The sequence below is a fragment of the Mauremys mutica genome, chromosome 1 (assembly GCF_020497125.1).
Source record: "Mauremys mutica isolate MM-2020 ecotype Southern chromosome 1, ASM2049712v1, whole genome shotgun sequence".
Lineage (NCBI taxonomy): Eukaryota > Metazoa > Chordata > Testudines > Geoemydidae > Mauremys > Mauremys mutica.
Window position 1 is genome coordinate 221,471,413 of NC_059072.1, and position 23,485 is coordinate 221,494,897.

The 23,485-nt window shown below is 46.4% G+C and overlaps 1 non-coding gene across 1 annotated transcript; it reads right to left on the reverse strand.

Moving 5' to 3' along the window:
* Positions 1–17,752: 17,752 nt before the first annotated feature.
* On the reverse strand, positions 17,753–17,915 carry LOC123362308. Its single transcript, XR_006576416.1, has one exon. It is a non-coding gene; the product is annotated as a U1 spliceosomal RNA (small nuclear RNA).
* Positions 17,916–23,485: the final 5,570 nt, after the last annotated feature.

Here is a 23,485-nt window from a genome sequence, read left to right on the forward strand (position 1 = left end):
CAACAAAAATTACTACATGATCTCAGGACGGGGGACCGAAGCCTGAGTCCGCCAGAGTCCCACCGCCCCAAGTTGGGGGCCAAAGCCTGAGCATCACTGCCCCAGGCAGGGAAGGGGTGAAAGCCCCAGCCCAAGGACTTCAGCCCCAGCCAGGTGGCCTATAACCTGAGCCTCGCTGCCCAGGGCTGTGGGGCTTCGGCTTCAGCCCCAAGCCCCAGCTAGTCTAAGCCAGCCCTGGGGTCCCAATCTATAGTTTGAGAACCCCTGCTTTAGAGGTTTGGTGTATTCTAGTGCTGAGCAGTCACTATTATTACAAAGTTTTGATCACTTTTAACCTGAATGTGGGTTGCATTAATGTTAGTGATCTACTGCTGAAGAGATCCACGTCCCTTGGTACATTTGTTTTTTAAATTGTTCTAAGGCAATTACCATAGTGTTAAGATGGCTCTAACAGTTATAAGAGGCTAAGCTGAAGAATAGCATAGCAGGTCTCTGAACCATGAGCCCAATACAACCATCTCAAACAAGGGCTCGGTAACTAGAGAAGTCATAAAACATTTTTTATTTTAATATACGACATTGACAAGAACGCCTCTTCTATCTTGCAATTTTACTGATGTTTGACCTTATCCTTCAGAAATTACAGTATTTATTGCAGAATAGAGCAAAAATCAGCCTTAGATGAGAGAATACAAATTAAGTCACATTTCCCAATAGATTTCATCAGAGAAGCTAGGGGCCATAGTATTCCCTTGGTAACACCGCCCCAAAAATCAAGAAACACGTTGTTTGGTACTAGCACGTAAGGAACCTGCTCTGTGTAGTGCAGGAGTCTAGGAAAATTCCAAAATGGCTTGTAGGCAGGTGGACGGAGTCATTGGCAGAGAGGTTTGTACCATATAATTTCCCCTACAGAAAATATAATTAAAAATTAAGATAGAGCAGTACAGTGTTAACTTCTGAGGTTGTGTTCAGTGTGCATTTTGGATAGGAGAGAGCATATAAGTAGTCCTAGGTCTTGTCTATACTGGCAAAAATGGAAACATCCGTACAGCTTCACTAGTAGAAGCTGTAGCAAAAGAGGATTAAGAGTCCAGTGAAAATATGGTGCTAAAATGCCTGAGTCCTGTCTACTCTGCAGCAGCTACCATTGGCGGAGCATAAGTGGTAAATTGCAGATCTCATTTTTGCCAGTTAAGATACAGCTCCCAAAATGAACTACCGCACAGAATAGGAGGCAGCCATGCAGAGTAGACACACTGAGAGCCTAACAGCAAGTAGGAACACTTGAGCAAACTAATATAGGAAATTATATAATCCTAAACAGTTAACAAGTCTCTCTAGAGAGGGAGGAGGGTTCAGTTGTCTGGGAGCTGTTCACAGAGAGCCGATGGACTGAGACACAGGCCCTGCAGGATGGGTCTGGAGCGACTAGGCTTGCCCAAGCTTGGAGGGAAATTATAAGCTTTAGGTAAGAGCAAGGCATAGAGGCAATTTTCCTTCTTATATCCCTGTTCTCTGATTGTTCTGTATATTTGGGTGAATTAACAATGTTCGTTTTGAAGAAGTTGTTTTGCGTCCATTTAATTAGCTGTTGGTCACAAGCTCCCAGAGGGAAATTTCTTGCAGCTGACAAATATAGTTGCAGGTGTGTGAACATGGTTGGTAAATGGGGCTGCTGCCCAGAGATCCAGTCTGAGGATGGTAGAATCTCTTGGTTTCGCCCAGGGAAGCATGAAGGTAGCACAACCTGGCACTTGGAGATTAGCCAAAGTGCAGCACCATTCTGGCATGCCTCCCCTAACTGGCTGCAATGCAACATTCCTCCTACAGAGAGGGCTGCAAGAGGGAGGGGTGGAATGCTGGGTCTATGCAACTTAGGATTCCTCCATACTGGTTAGAGCAATTTTCCAGCCTAATGGGGCAATATTGAAGGCAAGCATCCGGCTCAATTTAAAACAAACATAACCTTGTATTGCACTCTCAACTGTAAACCCTCATTCAGCTGAGTGACTTGCATTTCCCTTTAAGAACAGAGCTGCTATAGCATCCACAAATTAATCAATAGATGAGGTAATGCTAATATTTGCCTAAGATAAAAGAACTTTCCAACCTTTAGACAGTATAACTTAAATGCACCTCCTGCCATCTTCCCAACTGGTAGCACAAAGTAAGTGTTTTTTAATCACTGTGCTCTGTTCATGGAACATGCAGCTGATATGAAGCTTGAAACAGTTTTCTTCACAGGAAAAATGGAGCTCAGTAGATTTATCCCAAATAAAGGAGAGGATTAACACTGAAAAATCTCAAAGCCATATTCAAACACTACTTGGTTTTGAAAATAATGGCAATGGTTAACAGACCAAAGCAGCCTGCGTGGAGAGATGGTGTATTTACAGGACTCCCACTTCCAGCTCTAGCGGAGTACCATAATCTGTACTTCCGACAAAGCAGGGCCCAAGTCTTGTACTCAGGGGGCAGACACATCAGTGCCACAAAGGCAGATTTGCTGCCAATTCTTTTCTTTTTATTGCAGGAAGCACTTACCCATCTACAGTAGCTGCTTTTGTTAAGTAGCTTTTTCTATTTCTAATAAACTGCTAATAAAATACAAAAAAGAAAAGCAAACAATACACACACCATAGAGCAACTGTAAGCAGCTATTATAAACGCATTAGCCCGTTTGGTCAGATTGTTATGGCCAATCCAGAGGAACAGGGCAAGTGGGGAAAAAAAATCAAAATTGTAAAGGAGAAAGAAAAGAAATGCTGTCTGTCATGGAGTTACATTCACTGTAAAGGCTCCCAGGAGCCCCATCCCAAGTGACCGAAGACTGCCTTCATCTCCACTGAGAGCTCTTTGACATATTAGAATCAGTAGCTCAAATCTTTCTGAAGACCCTAGTCCTTATGTGCACATTATGTGCAACTACCAACAGCTGCTTGTACCAAGAATTTTCCTTAAATTTGCACCTAAACAAAACTTTTCCCCTCAGCCGGCACTCTCTTGTGAGATGTCAGCAAGGTAGCTCACTCAGCAATACACACCTGCCAGATTGAAGCTGGTAAGGTTGACCTTCTTAGGAAAAAGGTACAGTCCTTTTTTTTTAAAAGTATAGGGGAGGTCCATGCTTATTGTCTCCAGATCAAAGTCTCAGTTTTCAAGTTCTTTTGCTAACTGCCAACCTTGTAAGCTCAAAGTGAGATTTAAAAGCAAAGCTGTGGCTTTTTTTTCTTTTTCTCAGTTGTACATTACTACCTGGAAAGATTCCAGAGCCTACAGACCCATGACCACATGTTTTAGTGTCCTAGAGGCCACCCTTTCCAAGTGCAGGGAGGATCATGAATAGCCCATGATCTTTACTGCAAAAAGTCACAGTAATAGAACATAAGTCCTAGTGACTGGTTTCCATGTGAAGGCTGTCTTTGCAAGACAAAGCTGTAGATCAGGAGTGGCCAACCTGAGCCTGAGAAGGAGCCAGAATTTACCAATGTACATTGCCGAAGAGCCACAGTAACATGTCAGCAGACCCCACATCAGCTCCCACCCCACTCCCAGCACCTTCCGGCCACCGGCAGCCCTGCAGATCAGCGCCTCCCCATCCCTCCCTGCACCTCTCGATCAGCTGTTTGGTGGTGTGCAGGAGGCTCGGAGGGGAAGGGGGAGGAGCGAGGGCATAGCAGGCTCAGGGGAAGGGGTAGAGTGGGGGCAGAACCAGGGTTTGAGCAGTGAGCACCCCCGGCATATTGGAAAGTTGGCGCCTATAGCTCCAGCCCCAGAGTCGGTGCCTATACAAGGAGCCGCATCTTAATTTCTGAAAGCTGCATGTGGCTCCAGAGCCACAGGTTGGCCACCCCTGGTGTAGATGCTTCCCTGGAGGGGGGAGGGGGACAGAGAGAGAGCGAGGGAGAGATTCTCTTTCACATGTTTATGTTGCAGTATGGTCAACCTCAAGAGATCAGCCCTACCCAGCCTCACCTATGCTCCCCAAGGGACTCTTCATATGCCTCTCCTGGGCCTATGAGGGACTGCAATGGGATCCCCTATCCCCCTTCTGGGGGGGGGGGCAGCTCCAAAGGCTCTTCACGCTCCTCTGCCCCTTTTCAGGCTGGGTGCTATAGGGGGGAAGAATCCGGTCCCTGTTGCTCACAGGGAGGGAGGGGCAGAGCACCCTGAGCAGCTAGACTCTTAAGTTCTCTCCTCCCTTCTTGTGAGAATGGCTTCATGTTGCTAGATAGGGAGAGGGCCTGCAGTAGTTCTGATTCTGCCCAATGAGGTGAGCAAGTGGAGCAGACAGCCAGTCAGAGAGCTTGAATTTACTAGAAGGCTGGCACTTCTTGCTACTCATCACCAGATCAGCTCTAGCCCCAGCTCAAATCATGGGTGATAAGATGGTCTTGTGGTTAAGGCAGTGGACTGATTCTCAGAAGAGCTGGGTACAGTTCTAGGCTGCACCACAGACTCTCTGGGTGACCGGGGTCAAGTCACTTCATCTCTCTGTTCCACAGCTAAAATCATGTCAGTGGTAAAAAGATTGTTCAAGCTGGTCATGCTGTTATCCACAAAAACTAGGGGGCCTGAAGCAATGTTTTTCACAGACTTCAAAGGTCTACTCTACTCCAGGCTTTTCAGCAAGTAATTACACTTGTATTCCACACCCAGTCAGTGAAAATTGCATTCATTTACCTCTTACCTATGTCATATAACTGACATACTCATTTTATCAGCACTGAAATTGGCCCATTGTTATTTCTTCCAAGTTTGTCAAAAGTCTTAATGGAAAGCCTGTCCCAACTACTGTCAGAAGAGTTTATTGGAACAATATCTGAATATCTGGGAGGTGGCTACAGCACAGGTACTAAAATTCACAGCAGTCTCCTCCAGGACAGAGCATACTGATATTATAGGCCCATCAGAGCCAGTGAGAGTTTGAAGGCAGGTACAATAGCAAATATGATTAACATTGTATTGATTTCTCTGCAGTAAATTTTGATTAACTGTCAAATCAAAGAGCTTGTTTCCAGCTGTAATATCAAGATCACAAGCTTAGTTCTCTCCAGATGTGGTTTCTGATAACAAAAAGGACTCTTTATCAAATAGCTAAGAGCATTTCTACTCTGCTGTTACGGTGACTAAGATGGAGACCCCTCTCTTTCCCATCAGCCTGAGTATTAAAATCAATTTTTTAAAAAGTCTTGTTTGTACGCTACAAAAAGATCCCCTCACAAAATCAATTGTTCATATCTTCTGCAGCCGATTTCAGAAACCAGGCTTTTTATTGAAAGTGTATCTGATCTATTTGGTCACATTAGATGCTGCTTATCCTGCACAAACAATTAACCAGCAGAACAATTTGCCACGGGTTGGTAAGTTCCATCACTGAACATTTTTAAATTAAGAATGACTGTTTTTCCGAATGGTATATTCTAGTTTAAACAGGAATTGATCCAAGGAAGGTCCATGGCCTATGTTGCACAGGAGGTCAGACTAGATGATCACAGTGGTCCCTTCTGGTCGCAGAATCTAATCATCTAAATGCTATGTTCAAAAACCAGTTAAAGATACTGTTTTAATAACTGGTGAGACGTCAGTATAGGTGACATAATAATCAGGGATGTAATACATGCATCTCCATTTTGATGGGAACTTACATCTAGCTGTCAAACACTTTCCTTTACCCCCATTTCCTCTCCAGCGTGTGTGTGTTACTGTGACCCTAAGAATCTCTCAGTGCTGACTGGTAAAGGGTTCAGTGTTCTGCAATAGCAACTCCTATCAGGAAAAGCATTATTATCCCAATTATTTTTACATGTGGGAAACAGGCACAGTGGGGGAAGTAATTTAGCAGAGGAGCCAGGAATAGAATGCTGGTATCCAGACTCCCAGTCCTGTGCTTTATGCACTGGATCCCTCTCTTGAGTACACAGGGGGTCCCATATGTGAGTGGTGCAGTCCTAGGCATGCCCTCTTCTTCCCTGCTTTATTCGTCCCTGTCATACACATCAATCTCAAGGTCCTAGGTCAGGTCCTACTATCATTACCTACGATAGTAGTGGATAAACCAGGGGTCGGCAACCTATGGCACGCAAGCCAATTTTTAATGGAACGCTGCTGCATGCCAGAGTCCCAGCAGGCAGCAGCGTGCCATTTAAAATCCTGCCCAGCCCGGCCTGCTCTTCTCCGCCCCCCACCACCCTGCAGGGGCAGAAGCATAGGTGTGTGCACAGGGTGTGCACAGGCACACCCTGATGCAGGGGTGGGCAAATGGCCCCACTCTCCCAGCCCAGCAAGCTGCCAGCCCCTCCCCCACCTTTCCTCCTCTCCTGGAGCCATGCCACTGCGTGCGCAGCGCTCTGAGGGGCAGGGCTGCCTGCTCCCGCGGGGCAGTGTGTCTGGCTCTGCACGGAGCAGAACACGCTGCTAGGAGCCTCATGGTAAGGGGGCTGGGGCTGGGGGGGTTGGATAAGGGGTAGGGGCAGTCAGAGGACAGGGAGCGGGGTGGGTTGGATAGAGGGTGGGGGTGATGGTGGTTAGGGGCGGGGGTATCTCTGGAGGAAGCAGTCAGGGAGCAGGAGGGGTTGGATGGGGCATGGGAGTCCCATGGTCTGTCAGGGGGCAAGGGGTGGATAGGGGTCAGGGCAGTCAGGGGACAGAGAGTAAGGAGGGTCTTGGGGGGGCAGTTAGGGTGGGGGGTCTCTGGAGAGGGTGGTCAGGGGACAAGGAGCTGGGGGGGTTGGATAAGTCGGGAGTTCTGGGGGGGCTGTCAGGAGGCAGGGGTGTGGAGAGGGGTTGGGGCAGGCAGGGAACAGGGGGGGTTGGATGGGTTAGGAGTTCTGGGGGTCCTGTCAGGGGGCGGGGAGCGGTTGGATGAGGCATGGGAGTCTATCTGGGGGGGGTGGATAAGGGTTGGGGCAGTCCGGGGACAGGTAGGAGGTAGGGTCCTAGGGGGGGCAGTCAGGGGACAAGGAGCAGGGAGGCTTAGATAGGGGTTGGGGTCATGGGGGGCAGTTAGGGGCAAGGGTCCCAGGAGGGGGTAGTCCGGGGACAAGGAGTGGGGGGGTTGGGGATTCTGAGGGGGCAGTCTGGGGGCAGGAAGTAGGAGGGAGTGGATGGGGGCAGGGCTAGGGCAGGGCTTCCTGGGTGCACATCCTAACGAAATGTGCTGCGCACGCCTATGGGCAGAAGCTTGGTCCTGCCGGCTCCCCTGCCTCTTCCCCTAGTGTGCTGGGTTCCCGCCCCTCCTCCGCCTCTCCGTCCCTCCTAGGGTGACCAGATGGCAAATGTGAAAAATCGGGACGGGAGTGGGGGGTAATATAAGCCTATATAACAAAAGATCCAAAAATCGGAACTGTCCCGATAAAATCAGGACATCTGGTCACCCTAGTCCCTCCCTCCCTGCCGGCTGATCAGCTGATGGCCCTTGCGAGGGAGGGGGTCGGGAAGGAGCAGAGTCGGCGTGCTCACTGCTCCCGGTGGAGGCAGAGAAGAAGCGGGGGCAGGGCCTTAGGGAAGGAGGGGGGTGAACAGGGGCATATCCCCTCCAGCCCCCTGCCTTGACCCCCCCCTCACACACACCCAGCCCTCTGCCCTGAGCCCCGCACACACCCCAGGCCCCTGCCCTGAGCCCTGTACCCCCCTCATACACACCCAGCCCTATGCTTGACTCCTTCATCCCCCTCACGACCCCAGCCCTGACTCTGGCACCCCCAAACATACCCAACCCCCTCTCCCTGACACCTGGACCCCCCTCACATGCCCCCAGTCCTCTGCCCTGACTCTTGCACCCCCCCACATCCCCACCCTGAGCACCAAACAGGAGCTCCTGCACATGCCCCCCCACATTCCCACATGCACCTCTCGCACCAATGGGAGCTGCCCAGGTAAGTGCCCTGCACCCAAACCTCCTGCCCCAACCCTGAGTCCCCTCCCTTATTCTAGCTCCTGGCCAGACCCTTCACCCCCAGCCCTGTGCTCAATGCACTCCCACCCTCAGCTCAGTGCAGACAGAGGAAGAGAATGGGCCAGAACCCGGGAGAAGGTAGGTACCCACTGTATGTGGGCAGGGCTGGGACCCCAGACCGGCAGCGGGCTGAGCGAGTCCAGCAGCCGGGATCCCGGCTGGCAGGAGCCGGCGGATGGAACCCCTGAGCGGCAGTGGGCTGAGCGGCTCAGCCCACTGCCAGTCTGGGGTCCCGGCCACAGGCCCCACTCAGCCCACTGCTGGCCTAGGTGAACAGAACCCCAGACCAGCAGCAGGCTGAGCGGACCGGTGGTGTAAGATCAACATTTTAATTTAATTTTAAATGAAGCTTCTTAAACATTTTGAAAACCTTATTTATTTTACAATACAACACTAGTTTAGTTATATAATATATAGACTTATAGAGAGAGACCTTCTAAAAAACGTTAAAATGTATACCGGCACACGAAACCTTAAATTAGAGTGAATAAATGAAGACTTGGCACACCACTGCTGAAAGGTTGCTGACCCCTGGGAAAACCTGACTGCACCACTGGACCACACCGATATCACTCCTTGAATGGCAAAGGGGTTGCTGATAAGTGTCATGAGGAATTCGTCTTCTGTTAAGTGCTATCAGCAGACTATCTCCACCCACCCTTAGGGAGCAACTGTCTCTCCAGCCTGACTACTGCTCCTAGGCCACCCAAAACCACGTTTAGTCAACCAAGGGAGCAGAAGAGATCCCAGTGACGGGGAAAGAACCAGAGGTGACACGTAACTCTTGATAGTGGGCAGACACAATGTAAAGGCGCTGGGTGGCACAAAACGGCCTCAGGCATTGCTTCTGGCCCCTTACCCACTTCCCCCACCATAGGTGCCAGCTTCCTCATCTCCCCGGGGGTGCTCGACCCCCACTGCACCCAGGCCCCACCCCCAATCCACCCCTTTCCCCAAGACCCCATCTCAGTCCTGCTCTTCCCACCCAACTCCCACCCCGCTTCTTCCCAGCGCCCACCCTCTGTCCACTCTCACCCCCTGCACAGCTGATTTGCACCGGGTGGGAGGTGCTGGGAGGGAGGGGAAAAAGCTGATCTGTGGGGCTGCCGGTGGGTGCTAAGCACCCGCTGTTTTTTCCCCTTGGATTCTCCAGTCCCAGTGCATCCATGGAGTTTGCGCCTATGCCCCCCATGCCTCCATATCAGCACCACCCAGTTCCCACTCCCCTCACAGCTCCTTCCCCACTGCTTCCATGGTCTCCCTGCTGTGGGCATGGTGCACAGGCCAGGGTGGGCTCCAGCCACCTACTACTGAGCATCGATAACCGCGACTGTGGGCAAGGAAGGGACAGGACTAAACCGGCTTCCCCTTGCCCTGTCTGGCAGAGCTGAGCTGCCAGCCTGGTGTCTCTTCCCTGCTCCAGGTGCCTCCTAGCGGGGCTCAGCAGAAGAGCTAGGTGCCGGTGCCTTTCTCAGGCACATCCCCCTTAGCTGTGCTCAGCCTGACTCCCACCCTGGCAGAAATCAAGGAGGGGGGGACAGCATGTGACTCCACATGCCCTCTCCCACACGTCACCTCTGGAAAGAATTAAAGCTGTTAAGGAGCACATCTGTGAGGGCTGACTGCTATTCCAACATAGGCAGATGAGATGAAAATTAGCAAGGCGGAACACAGAGCTTCTCTGTAGGAATCTTCAGCTTCTCCTGGGCACTGTAGGCCGATACAGAACAGAAACATAACCAGTTGCCTGCAGCATAGAATAGAATCTATCTAGATTCTTTATGCCATGTCCATCAGCACCTCAGGACTGCAAAGCCTGTGATGGACATATCTGGCATCACATGGAAACAAAGAAGTGATATTCTCCTTAATCCAAGGGGAGAATCATTTTGAAATCTATAAATTTGAAGTAAATGTATGGAATGGAGACCAATTGGTGAAAAGGATGAAGACCTAGGAAGCTTTATGTTATCCCGAAGGTACAATTTGACCCAGGGAAGAGGTGCTTCACGATATTAGGGAGGAGCTTTTAACCTGTACTGGACAAAGAGCAAAATTCATCCCTGCACAAATGGCCAGGCAATACAGACACTTGTTGGAATGATGATAATTAATGGGACATAGTAATACCAGGGTACAAGTTGTGCACCACTTACATTCAACTAAACCCTGATTTGAGGACATGGGCCAGATCCTGCAAATGGGCATGCCCTATAAGTAGTCTTTTGTGGGTCCTCTGCACAGGTGAAAATTTCACCCAGAATTAAGCTGTAAGGGGGTATTTTTTTGTACAGCATTAATGATGATTTATTTATTTGGGGGGTTTACAGCACCCAAGCCTACTAGGTGCTGCATAGTACAAAGAGAAAGCCTTTGTCCCCAGACTGAAGAAGCTTATGTGATAGATGCATACTAAGTTATCAATCAACATTTCTTTCCATCATGCAGTTTGAGCTTACATTTTTTTTCTGATGGTAACTGAAAGTCAGTGTGATGCTAGGCTACTATATGCAGTATTTGTGGCAATGATGTCAATCATGACGGCTCTTACAGTTTTAAAATATTTGGAATTGTAAATTAAGTTGTTCCTCCTTCCCCCCATGAAGGCAAACTGATCAGTGAATGTTGTTTGTTTCCAATATAATAGCAGTGTCTGAGGGTGCGTGTGTGTGGTGCCCCAAGTCATTATTTCCCCCAAAACAAGTCACAACAAGTAATCCATGTCTTGCAGCAGCAACGGCAGCAGCAGGAGTGGAAAGCCTGGTTTATGGCTTTTTTTTGCAGACATTCCTCAAGGCAACTGAGGAGCACACAGTCCTTCAACATTACAGTCACTGAGACTTATTTAGAAGCACAGAAACTGAGCTTGTGTATTAAACTGCAATTTTACCAATTAAAGAAGAAAACTGAAGGAAAAACGAAAGTAGTACAAAGAATCTCTAATAAGGTTGTGTGCTTATTAAGGCACCTCTTGCTTCTCTCAATAATAACGTTTTCTAGGGATAAATATTGAAAAAGGTAAGAAATCGACAATTGTGAACTGTTCAAGTGTGCCACCTAGTGGTACTCATTTGTACTACAATGAAGTCCACAAATATTTGCTATGACACAATAATGTTATATATACTTTACAAGCTTTTTACATCTTGTCACTAATTATATACTGTGGAGACTATCCAATCAAATGTGAGATTGCTTAAAAATCAATGTATTTTTCTATATCAACATCTTATGATGAAGAACAGATCAGATTGGACCCTCCATACCTGATGAACCTGCATAATCCATGACGAATTACAATCTGGGGCCATTTTAATTTGTAAATTAGTGACACTAAGGACTGGAAAAACTCTGACTTCCAATTCTATCAATTTCTTTGGAAGATTCATATATTATCTTGCTGCCCATTGCCAGTTAGTAATTTACATATGGATTTAAATAACATGTGTTCAGAGGATCTGACAAAAAGTATTGTGAAGCAAAGGTAGGTAAGAGGTCATTTTAGCTGAAATGAGGTGAAGTAGAAGATTTTTTTTCAGCCCTAACTTTCTCAGTCCTGATCCTGGGAAGAGTTTGGTAAGTGTATAAGTTTGCTCAAATGAATAGTTCTGTTCAAGTCACTGCATACATGCAGTTACACATGTGTAAATTTTTGCATGTTCAGGAGGTTAGGAACCTAAACACCTTTGAGGAGCTGATCCTGAAATATTATGCATTTTCTAAGTTGCAGTAAGCTCTTAAAGATACTTCTAGAAAAAAAAGAAAAAGGCTGCATAAAAACGGCATACTGGGTCAGACCAAAGGTCCATCTAGCCCAGTATCCTGTCTTCCGACAGTGGCCAGTGCCAGGTGCCCCAGAGGGAATGGACAGAACAGGTAATCACCAACTGATCCATCCCCTGTCATTCATTCCCAGCTTCTGGCAAACAGAGGCTAGGGACACTATTCCGGCCCATCCTGGCTAATAGCCATTGATGGACCTATCCTCCATGAATTTATCTAGTTCTTTTTTGAACCCTGTTATGGTCTTGGCCTTCACAACATCCTCTGGCAAGAGTTCCACTGGTTGACTGTGCTTTGTGTGAAGAAATGCAGTTTTTTGTATACTTTGGTGTGATTATTATACAACTATTTCTCTGTGCCTTTCTATGTTGAATACAGCTAATTTGAAACTAGTAAAATAGGCAAAAAATGAACAGCATGCCATTCACTTTTCTTCTAGCAGGGATGATCTTCTTATACCAGATTTGGTAAATAATGTGTTAAACTTTAGTGTAGCAACTCCCATGTTAAGCCACTCACAGTGAAGATGTTGCAAGAAAAGACAACAGTGGCTGGAGAGAGAGATCCACAAAATATATACGTTTAAAAATCACTTTAGAAGTCTATTTTGTTGATAAATTGTGTGGTAAAGCAATTGATTATATTTCGGTTTATTACAAAATATATTCAAGAAATCAAATAACCAATGTCAGTCAAGTGTATTGTTAAAAGCCAATAATAATATAGTACAGGAAACCAATTCGATATAATACTAGTCTCCAGGAAGCCATCTTGTTCATCACTGTTACATTCACCTTACACAGAAAGTGCTCCCAAAGTTATAAATTTTAGCTGGTAGTATGTATAGGATGATTTTACAAGTCACTAAAATTCAGCCTATCAGTTTGTCCTGGTTCTTTTCTTTATCTTTCTTTTGGATACTAATATTGCAGGCACATCCATGAAGGAATCTTCTATGTTTGTATCAAGGTTGGACAGTCATGTATCTTGTCCTCTTCCTTTGGGATGTTTCAGTAGTAGCCTGTGAGAATAACTTCCTTTCTGTTGCTATGGTAAAGCACTCATCTGTCAAAGGTAATAATTGGAGATATACCAATCTCCTAGAACTGGAAGGGACCTTGAAAGGTCATCGAGTCCAGCCCCCTGCCTTCACTAGCAGGACCAATTTTTGCCCCAGATCCCTAAGTGGTCCCCTCAAGGATTGAACTCACAACGCCTGGGTTTAGCAGGCCAATGCTCAAACCACTGAGCTATCCCCCCTGATATTGACAGCTTCCATATTTGCTCAAGGCAAAAAGTTTACTTCAGTCAGTGCAAGGGGTTATGGGATTCTTAGTGTAAGTGAGCAGGGTTATATAAAAATCATGACCAATTTAGGCTATAACTCTGCTATACTATTTGTGCTTAATGAATACTAATGTGTGTGGATAATGTGTGTGTATACACACACGTGTACGTGTCAGCATATATTGGTCAGTTTTTTGTAACAAATTTAATTTTTTTTAGACTGAAAAATAAAGATTAAGAGACTGGCAGCTATAGTCAATTTACAGTTAAAAATAAATGAAGACTATAGATATGTTTGCATATTATCTAGAAAAGGTTTCTAACAATATTTCCATGCTGTCATTTATATGTTAGATTGTTCATATATAGCCAGGGAGTAGGCTTTTCATCCAGCATTATCAACTGTATCAGCCTATTGTCCGTCTATGTTTTGTTTGCTAGTTTTGTACCTAATTCAATAAAATCTTTCTAAATCAAAAATAGAAAAGCTACCGCAGGGGGGAAAAAATCCGTTTTTGCAACTGGAGAAGCATCTCAAGATTTAATCAAGTCTCAGACAATAAGTGAGCAGATATTTAGTAGAATGATTTACTATTCAGACTCCTGTAGTTGTAATTTTCTGCTTGCTGGTGACATCTGCTTCATTACTATCTTTAAGATACCAAAATATGAACTTCCAGAACCAAGTGCTGATTTAAATCCTGTGAAGCAGGCCAATTATAATAACCAGGTGGGTATCCTGGATTAGTGGCAGTTGCCTCAGGGTGAAATTCATCAGGGCTAAATCCCATTAACATGAAGCATAAAACAACATGCTAACCCTCTGCCCAGGGGTGAATTTCACCCCATGAGCTTTGGGCTTATACTATGAAGGGCTTTATTGCCATTTGTATATCACCATAACTGTGCTGAGTGCTTTATGGAGGAATACAAAAGGTTGGTTGAAATTTTCAAAGTTGAATAGGGCATTTAGCCAAACAATTGCCTTTGAAAATTGTAGCTATTGCCTCTGCCTCAAACTGTTTACAATCTAAGGGCCCAAATAGTTTCATTTGAGTATATTTACTACAGTGGATACTACCCCTGAAATCAGTCACAGGTTTGCAGGATCAAGGGCCAAGTGAAGACACAACACGAGAAGGGGGATGTAACAAAAATCAGGGATAGGGAGGGCAAGAGGTAAATAAAATAATGCAGGTACTTGTATTAACATTGCAGAGCTTGAGGGCTTTGTGGATAGTTTTAAAATGAAGCCATCACAATGAGGGACAACTTAAGTTTGTAGGTCATGAAGAAGTACTTTTTAAAGAGATACTGAGTCGAGGAGGAGGAGGCGGCAGCACCATGGCAGAGCAGGTCAGGAAGGGGGTTCCTGGTAGAAGGGGATACATAGATTATGCTCAAAGATAAGAGGAGAGGGAAATAGAGTGGGTGGTTGTTTTTAAACTTAGTCTCATAAAAATATTCCATCCAGGATGGGAAAGTAGACAGGACCCAATATAGCAGATACATTAACAAGGGGCCCAATTCTGCCTTCATTCAGACAGGCAAAATTCCCATCAACTTTCAAGAACATTGCACCAATGAAAGAAAATAATTTAGCCTTAAGTTGCCTATTTTAGTTTTGCTAGTATGGAGACCTGTTCAGTCAGAACTGGCCTGAGCGCACTAATTTATTTCTCATGGAGTACTAAGTTGGCATTAGATGATAGCTCAGTTCAGACCCAGTCCACTTCTTTGAAGTATAGAAATTCTCAAAACAAGGGACCTGAACTGTACCCAATTCTCCCATCAAGTCTACACATGATTGCAATGTGATCTGTAGCTGGTGGGGGTGGGCTCGCGGGGGTGGATGTTCCACATAAAGAAGAGAAAATGTTTACCTAAATGTTGGGGGGGCAGGGAACCACAAGACGTAAAACCTCACTTATGACTCTTAGAATCTTACATTCAGCAAACTGCCTGTAACCAACGCAACCAAATCAAATGTGCAAGATCTGTATTATATGTAGCACACAGGTAGCAGCTGCTGATGGCATTGACAAAAGCACATAGACACACAGTGACAGTGCAACAGATGAATGGATAATGGAACTGCAATCCAGAATCCAAGCAGAAAAATAATCCATACCTAATAGTACCCTAAAGCAGATGTGCATGAGAAGAGAATTCACAATGACGCAAACAGGAATGTGAACAGCTCCCACTGCTAACATCCTATCCAATGCCACTGCCCACACAGCATTAATGTTGCTGGACAGCCATGCACATGTATGATTGGCAATAGCATTTTCATGGAGTGGAAATTTAGTCTCTGTTTACATTAATTTAGAAATACAGTAAAAAAAGACCAAGGCCCTAACCTATAACAGGTATCTGACCTATTCAGAACACCTTGGTTAAATGAAACATTAATTCAATAGGAAAGTGCCCCCACACTACACTAGTTACATACCCCTGAATGATCGGCAGTACACATCCCTACACAGACGGCTTCCAATATATGCCTAGTCTGTAGGATAGTAATGTGACCAGCATATAAATAATTGACTCTTTACTGTCTTAGTCACTGATCCACCCCAAGTCCTCCCAGGGATTAGGAACCCTACCTGGGCACCAATTTCTGCTGAGGATCCAGTACATTCAGAGTGAATGAGCTGCAAGTTAAAGCTACTTTAAGCAGTTTTCAGTTGCCTTAAAAAAAAATGCTGTTTCTCAAGGGGAACATAGTGAATGAAGACTTAGATAATGGCAGCAGGTGGGTAACATCCATGAACAGACTACCACTTCCTGAGCCCCCTAGCTCACAACAACATGATTAGTCCTCTCATGAGTTGAGCTAGCACCTTTTTGTCAAAAACCTGCCCTGTACTACACAGGCCAATGAACCCTCTGGAGTAGTGTAGATTTAGTAATCGAGAGATTAAATCCTGTTCTCTGCTAATCCCTTAAACCATCCAATACTGCTACATAGATAGCAATCCAAAAGAAGCATTACCATGCATTTGTATATTCATATTTCAGAAATGCCATAAGAATTGTCCTGTTACAATCTAGAGGCTTCAAACCAAGGCTCTGGTCTAACAATAAGGTTCACCTAAACAGATCTCATTACAGGATTGGGCCAATAATTCGGGGTGTGTGTGTGGAGAAAACAGATTAACAAGTGAGGGTGGGGAAATAGAGCTATCTTCATTCAAAATTAGTGGCCTGTAGCAAACAAAATCCAAGTCTGAGGCCCACATTACTTATCCACACTAACACTAAGAGATACAAGTAAGTACAAAATCAAGTTCACTACATAATAAACATCAGACATTATGCATTCTAGACCTCTAAAAGTATGGCAACAAACAAAGTGCTTGGGGAACATAGATCACACCCTCTCTCATTCTCAGAAAACTAATCCTTTACCCATTCACCTTCACATAGGTTTAGATGGTATACCATGTGGTAATTATTTCCAAATCACAAGTGCAAACACTCACCCTGATTGGAAAATTAGCAGATTTCAAACTCAGGTAATTTGCCCCTAATGAGGAACTTGTTGAACTGAATTTAACAATTAGCTCATATCCTTTCCTGGATGTATGTGATAGGGCTACAGAAAGGCTCAGAAAACTCACCTTTTCAAAGATTTTCGGTGAAAACCCAGAAATATTATCCTACTTCTCTACATAGCCCTTAGACTGGTAGTTCAAGGATTGTGGTCCTTGAAGAGCTGGCTGATCACATGATCCTGGCTCTCCTCCTTGTTTCTAGTTGCTAAACTGCATTAAAAGATGCTAAAAAAACCCACATTACTTCCCTAATGTTACTTTTCTACATGAGCAGCTGCTGTAGTTGCCAGATGGGTGCTCTGCAATCAGGTATGCGAGAAGAGGAGGTCCGTACATAGTTGTGAATGGCAGAACGCAACAGTCAATGCAAGGGAAAATGTCCACAAAATAATCTCACTGTTAAATTGTGATCTACACTAGAACTGGTTGAAAACCTTTGAAATCTCACCAGGTTTTTCCCCACCCCCTCAAAACTTTGTCAACATTTTGGGAAAGCTTTTTGCTCTTTTCAAACCAGCGTTTTATAGCAGATAACATTTTACAGCAATTGGGAACTCCGATGAAAAAGTTTTCAATTAGCTCTGGCCACTCTAGAAAAATTCCTGTCCTAGAGTGGTGCAGCCCTGGCATACCAAGAGCTTTATCATTTATCACTGTAACTGGCATCAGAATATTCCCAGAGAACATGTCAGCAAGTTAAAAAAGGACAACATGCAGCGGAGAAAGGGTGAAGAGAATCGTTTGCAGAAAACAAAGGACACTTGAGAGCTACACCTGTACATGGTGCCTCTGACTGCCTTTGTGCTGAAGCAGTAGGCATTTTAATAGAAGCTGAGAGTCTCAGGAGTGAAGGATGCTATGTTTATGCAAGGAGACAGTAGAGCTTGTCTACCTATGAGGTTGCACTTTGACCTCTCTGGAACTGCATTATGGTGTGCCTTAAAGAGAAAAGAGCACAGGAGTATCCTGCATATTTTCTCTTATGAATCAACTGTACAAAGGTCCACTCCTCACATCAATTCTACAGGCTGTGAAACTTGATCTAGATGACCTCTCACCCAAAGATTATATAGGCTGGAGATTTGAACATAGCAAACAGCAAATTGTTTTATTCTTCTGCCTAGTAAGGCCTTAACTGCCAGTAAGATTATTTTTTTTCCCCCAGGGGAAAGCACGAACGCAGTCCCCCACTACCACAAATTTGCAGTTGAGTTTCCTGCATTTGCGGAAATGGCAGGGGTTAGCACACCTGCAGTGCAATGGTTGAGCCTCCCCCTGGGAAAGCCACCTTCGTGATCATGGTATCTCCCCTGCCAAGTAAGCATGATAGGTTAATTCACTATCCTACTGCATTTATCCTAGTAGACAGTGCACAGAAGCAGAAGCTAAAAACTTCTGAGTTCTAATCCTGGCTTTGGTACTGATTCCCCCCTGTAGCTTTGAGCAACTCACTTAACTTCTCTGCCTCAATTTCCCCCTCTGTACAATAATGATAATAATACTCACCAAGTTCACGGAGGTGGTGGTGGTGGTAGGATTAGCTAGTTAACATTTTTAAAGGACTTTCAAAATATGCAGTATAAACGGTGCATATATTCTGCTTTTCACCCATCAGTCTTAAATTGCTTTATAAAAATGTGTGTATTTTACATTGGGGATGCAGAGACACAAGCAGATTAAATAACTTTCCTGGGGCCAGAAAGCAAATCAGTGGTAGGGTCAGAAAGAAAATCAGGGTCCAAAATAGTTACAAGACTGTACAAAAAGAGTAAAGATGATAAATAGCAATGTATCAGTTTGGGGGAAAAGAGAGCAGAGAGATCTGTGGTCTTTATTTACCAGTCATGATCTGCTGGAGATGATAAACATCACAGTAATGATGTTTGCAAATGATATTCTTTGATTTAGTCTCCCTTTACATCACCCCACCTGCCCTCTCCACTCTACCAATGACAGCAGCCTCAGTACTCCTGTTGTGTCCTCCTCTCACCGACAGCCACATCTGAGGCCTCTTCCATGCTGCCCTTATGCTCGGCATGCCCTTCCATTCCCTGTTCCAGCATTGCCAATGCTTGTGAATTCACTGCAAAATTTGATTGTTTTCCTAAATCCCCAGCCCCTGGATTCATAGGATTACAAGGGAATCTCAGCTTTCATTTTTTAAAAAGTAAGTTTCCACTCCTTATAACTGTGTAGAAAAGCCTGAAAGCATGAACCATAAAGGTGCAGAAAACAGAAGGCAAGTAAATTATTTTTAAAAAATCCTCATGATTTTAAAGCCATGACAGAACAAGGAGCAGTGGTCTCAAGTTGCAGCGGGAGAGGGTTAGGTTGGATATTAGGAAAAACTTTTTCACAAGGAGGGTGGTGAAGCACTGGAATGGGTTACCTAGGGAGGTGGTAGAATCTCCTTCCTTAGAGGTTTTTAAGGTAGGGTGACCAGATGTCCCAATTTTATAGGGACAGTCCCGATTTTTGGGGCTTTTTCTTATATAGGCACCTATTACCCTCCACCCCATGTCCGGTCACTCTATTTTAAGGTCAGGCTTGACAAAGCCCTGGCTGGGATGATTTAGTTGGGGGATCAGTCTTGCTTTGAGCAGGCGGTTGGATTAGATGACCTCCTGGGGTCCCTTCCAACCCTGATATTCTATGATTTTGGGGGCCCAACTTGTGTTTGAAAATATGGGGTTGGCAATGGTGCTGGGCCCTAGAGCCTTGATCTTGCAGCAGCATCTGTGAAGGTGCAATTGCAGGGTCAGCGCCGAGCTGCTGCTCCCTCACCACATTCAAACCATTCTAAAAAGGCACTTCTGCCATCTCACCTATTAACAGTGAGGGGGAAGAAAAATAACCATAAAAAGCCCAACCCTTGAAGAGAATTGTCCACACATGGACACACCTTGCTATATAACCACACAAGAACTGTACTGTCACTCTTGTTCTTTTCTGTTTATTATTCTCCTCAGTCTCACTAATTTTCCAGATGCTTACAACATTTTTAACCTTTGATTGCATGTCCCCTGCACTTCTCGCTCCAGTTCTTTGTTTAATATGGATGGTGCTTTTTATCATCACAAAAGGCATGATAAAAATATCTTTATCCTTTCTTATATGACAATCTGAAGTAGGCTTGGCATCAAGGATATGAGAAGTTAACCCTGAGCTCTCTCATTTTATGGCAGCTGTTTGAAATTTGACTCACAGAACTTGCAGATCAGTCACTCTCTGGCCGAGAGAGCCTTGACGTTATAGTATTTGTAAACCTTTAACGTCACAAATACACACCATTGGAAACAAAATGTTCTTACTCTTTGAGAAGTGATTGTTACCACAATGAGGAGAATGCCGGAGGTCGAGCTAGGAGGAAAGACACATTACAAAACTAAAGTAGAAAACATTGTCATGTTTTATTTTTGGATAGTTAAAATAAAACATTAAGAACAAAATTGATACAGTCTGCCACTTTCATGATCATTTTGGCTCCGATTCAGGAAAGCATTCCTATTCAGGAAAACACAAACACATGCTTAAAATTACACAAGTCCTGTTCTGACCTAATTAGGGTTATACATAAGCATAAATGATTTTCTGAACTGGGGCCTTCAGCTCAGATCCTCAACGGTATTTAGGTTCCTAACTTCAACTGATTTCAGTGGAAATCTGTCTTCTTAGCTGACAGCAGAAAAGTCCACTTAATCCATTTGCTAATCACTACCTAAGCTGTAAATTTAATTGCTCAAATATGCAATGTAGTTATAGTTGTGTCAGTCCTACCTTGAATGGTCCCTTAGAGTATATGCTAACTACTGATGCTCAAGAGTCTGTTTCACTTTGCATTTAGCTGTGATGCTGGAGTACCTTTCCGGCTTTCCCAAACCTAAAGAAGAGCTCTGTGTGGATTGAAAGCCTGTCTCTCTCACAAACAGAAGTTGGTCCAATAAAAGATATTAGCTCACTCACTTCATCTTTCTATTGCTCAAATATGACACTTGGATAATAGTAGAAGTATTAAAAATCTACTCTAAAAGCATAATAGCCAAAGAGATTCTCATGGTTAAACTAAGCTCACATTGATTTTAAAATATAAATCTATTTTAATGAGCATTTCAGATATGTGATTGTGACAAATGCTTGGTTGACAGTGATGGAAAATGAAGCCTTCTCTCCACAGAATAGGTTAATCAGAGGAAGTATCAGAAAAGGCTTCTTGCTTTGCCCAGATGACACACCTTTAACTGTGTGGGGGGAAGATCCAAGTAATTCATTCTCCATGCCTGTTCCCAACACTTGATTTGAGTTCTAAATACCCATATATACTAGGAAATTGATCAGTTATTAGCAACAGGCCCCAGTGAAGCGATGCTGAAAGCCATTTAATTTAATGTATGGAACAAGACAATTTTCAACCTCAGAGAAAAATCATAATCTTTGAAAATGATTTTGTCTCATTTGCACTAGCAATTAAACTGTTTCCAACCCCAATTCATGAGAAGACTTGTTGGCTCTAAATAGTCTATTTTCTTCTATGTGGGGTCCCATGAAGTCACAGCCAGCCATTATAAAACACTAGCAAATGCCATTTTATGTGGTGTGACAAAGTTCCTCCTCTACCTTGGTGGGTCCTGCACTTATTAGCAGATTTGCTCACCTCAGTGATCTTCCCCTCTGGTGGAACCTATAGTCTGGGTCAACTCCTCCTGTGTTTGATCAGGAGTTGGGAGGAACCCAGGACCACCCTCTACTCCAGGTTCCAGCCCAGGGCCCTGTGGATTGCAGCTGTCTATAGTGCCTCCTGTAACAGCTGCATGACAGCTACAACTCCGTGGGCTACTTCCCCATGGCCTCCTCCAAACACCTTCTTTATCCTCACCACAGGACCTTCCTCCTGGTGTCTGATAATGCTTGTATTCCTTAGTCCTCCAACAGCACTCCTACACCTCTTGCTCCCAGCTCCTCACATACACTTCTTCTCCTCTGGCTCCCCCCTCCCTGACTGGAGTGAGCTCCTTTTTAAACCCAGGTGCCCTGATTAGCCTGCCTTGATTGGCTGCAGGTGATCTAATCAGCCTGTCTCCCTTAATTGGTTCTAGCAGGTTCCTGATTACTCTAGTGCAGCCCCTGCTCTGGTCACTCAGGGAACAGAACCCTCTTTCTCCAGTGACTAGAAGCTCTCCCTTCTGCTACTCTGCTGTAGAGGGTAGGAGGGAGAGGGCTGCTGCTGCTGCTGCTGTTCCTGCTGGGCCCTTGCTGCTGCTGTTGCTGCTGCTCTGGCTGCTCCCCTGGCTGGGCTAGACACCACCACCCACCCCCTTTCTCTGCTACCTGCTTGCTGGCTGGCTAGTAGATTTCCCCCCCACCACCTCAGTTACTGCTGTTACTCCACCCACAGCCCCTTGCGGGGGGGGCTGCTGGCCTGCTCCCCAGAGGAGGGGAGTGAGGGACCCCAGCTCCAGCCCTTGTTGCTGGGGGCTCCACCACCACCATCTTCTGAGCGGGGTCCCTCCTGCCCGGCCACTAGATCACCACCTGGAGCTGCTGGAGCTGCTGTGTTTGCTATTGGGGAGCTGCTGGAGCCCCGAGGAGGAGGAGGAGAGTACTGCCTGCTGCTGCTGGAGGACCTCGTAGAGACTCTGAAGGCCACCGTGGAGGGGGCACCTAAGGACTGAGTATTTTTCGGACTGTGCTCTTGTGGTGGGGGCTTGGACTGTGTCTGTTGGGACACTGGGGGTGTGGCGTGGAGCCTGCCCCCGGTCCATCTGTGTCCCCCTTCGCCCCCACCACCGTCGTTGCCCCCTCCACCACCCCCGCTGGCGTTTTTCCATCTGCCTCCTTCTCCTGCCTCTGGGACTGAGCTGCTCACCTGGCTTGCCACGCCCACCTCCACCATTTGGGCCTGCAGCAGCAGCCAGCTGCATTGACTTTTTGCACAAGTGACCGTGGGCGCACCCCCCACCCCCACCCCCTTGGCCTGGCCCCCTCTCCTTTGCCACATTTGTCTGCCCCACCCATTTCCCTCTGTGGCCCTGATTGTCCTGCCCCAGCCCTGTAGCTAGCCCCGTGGTTCCTCTACCCCGCTCCTAGCTCAACTTCCCCCCCCCGTGATCCCCCAGCCCTCATTGGCCCCTCCCCTCGTGCGCCCATGCCCCCTCCCATGCGCTTGTGCCCTTCCCCCATTTGAGTTTGCCCTTGTTCACTGCACCACCCCCCTATGTTGTTAGCCCCCCTGATCCCCTAGTGCAACTAGAGGAGCCGGAATTCCCCTCTGGGTCGGTGGCCTGCCACCCTCCCGCCCCTGGGTCCTTGCTTGCTCCCCACGCCCCTTTAGCCTTCCCTTTCTGGCACCCTCCTCCCCTGCCTGCAGCCTAGCGGGGAGGGGTGGTCGCCTCCTTTCCCTCCCCTCCCCTCGCTGTTTGTCCCCCTTCCCGCTCTCGTTATGGCGGGGGACGCGGCGGGGGAGACCCCTCGCGATGCTCCCACCGCCCCTTCTCCCGAACCCCCCGTGTCCAATCCCCAAGCCTCTACCTCGACCGCCGCTGCCGGTTTACCTGCCACTGCCCCCGCTGGGGCACCGGCAACGGCGAGTATCGGGGAGACGTCCGCTGCTGCCACGTCCTTCGCCCCTTCCGATTCGGAGGGAGCCCCCCCAGCCGGTCGGAAAGGTCGGGGTGGGAAGAAGGGTAAGGGCCCAGCTATAAAGACCAGGCCCTCCATGGCGGGGACTGCCCCCGCTGCCGTGGTCCCGCTACCGGCCGCGGCATCCCTCCCCGCTGTTCCTTCTACCAGCTCCGCAGGTGTCCCTCCCCCGGCCCCCAGGGCATATGCCCAGGTGGCGGCGGCCCCCCCGCCTGCCGCTACTCCTCCGCCTGCCACTTCCACTACCATCTTTAGCAGC